Source organism: Lucilia cuprina, chromosome 5 (genome assembly GCF_022045245.1).
Source record: "Lucilia cuprina isolate Lc7/37 chromosome 5, ASM2204524v1, whole genome shotgun sequence".
Taxonomy (NCBI): domain Eukaryota; kingdom Metazoa; phylum Arthropoda; class Insecta; order Diptera; family Calliphoridae; genus Lucilia; species Lucilia cuprina.
In genome coordinates this window covers 31,939,167-31,940,876 of record NC_060953.1, presented here as the reverse complement: position 1 = coordinate 31,940,876, position 1,710 = coordinate 31,939,167, and positions in this window count along the sequence as shown.

Here is a 1,710-nt window from a genome sequence, read left to right as displayed (position 1 = left end):
CCCAAATTTTCCGAGGATCGGCCCATATTTGACTTATATAAAGCCTCATTTAGAAATTTTAGTTTTTTATCAATAAATTGCTTAAAAATTTTGGAATTATGGTAATATTCAACATAAAAGTTTCTTTATAAAATGTAAAAATTGTAAAAATATACTCATGGTGTAGGGTATTACATGGTCTGCCATGCCCGACTATACATTTCTACTTGTTTATTTTTGGACTTTACCTCTTGCATCTTCAGAAACAATATGAACACAATCGAATCATTTTTTCCGATTTACATTGGCACAAATAAGTTTTATATAAGTATAAATGACACTGCAGATTTTCGTAATGACCGGCCCTTATTTGACCCAAGACATATATGAATGTAAAAAGTAATGGATGTCATACGAAATATTTTGTAATTAAGCATACAACTAAATATAATAGAGGAAGTTTTTGGTCATAAATATTTGGACTTTAAAGCAAATTATTGTTTCATGTCGTATTTAGAATCGGATGTACTGTACGAATAAAAATATGCTATGTAAGTTCCGATGTCAAGGAGCGCAATGTGTTGAATTTGATATGACAATTAATTTTTTGCTAATTGAACACAATACCAGTATGGAGCCCAATGTGTCCTGATTTCCATCAAGATCTGATTTATTTATATATAACAAATTGTATCCTGACTGCTTTAAATATAAAATTTTTACAAAGTACATTATCGGGTCAATATTTGTATCCGTGATCCATTTCCTGGTCAAGAAATTATGCAGCAAATTTTATCAAATTATATCTAATAGATGAACATCGAGGGACGGACAAAGATTCACCATATTAAGGTTTACATATGCAAGAGTGCCTGCTAAAGCAATACAAAACTAGAAGCGATAATATTAAATGCTATATCAATGCTACAAGGTGTCAGAATGAATGCTTTATTGAGCAAAGCGAAAGCTTTAACTCATAATAATTTTCATTGTTTTGTGAGTGTTTCTTTGTTCATTATGGATTCGGACGATGACTTTTTCATGTCAATTAATACTTTTAATATATTTCATAAAATATATATTATAATATCCTGAAAAATCTTTTAATTATACACGAATGTCAATAGTCATATTTGACTATATTTTAAATAAAATAAATTATATTTACATATTATTTTTTTCAATTTTTCCGGTTGTTTAATTTCTGCTGCAATTTACAATTATTAACTACCAAAATTCTGTTGTGATAGCATTCATTGGTTTGGTCCTAAATTACAGGACGTGAATACATTTCCGATATTTTTTAATGTGGAGTTTATTTGTGGACCATATTTACCAAAAAATACTGCAATTTATCGTATATGGTCCGATATTTAAAATAGTGTGAAAAAAGCTAAATTAACACTATGAATTTCCAAATATTGCAAAATTTGACCTTTGAACTGCACAGTTTATGGGTTAAGAATTTCCGATTTAAAAAACTTCGTATATACATTTTATATTATCAGGGCTCGGAAAATACTTTATTTTAAATGTACAACAGAACATAATTATTGCGTATTCTTTAAAATATTACAAAAAATTCGAATTTCCCGAAATCCTCCTATTTCAAATCGCAGGTACAGCTAATCTGTAAGAAATATTTAGAAATTTTTGAAATTTGGTTAACAAAGTTTTAAATAAACTGATATAGCTGAGAGGAAATATGCGTTATCTTATAAAAACAAAAAC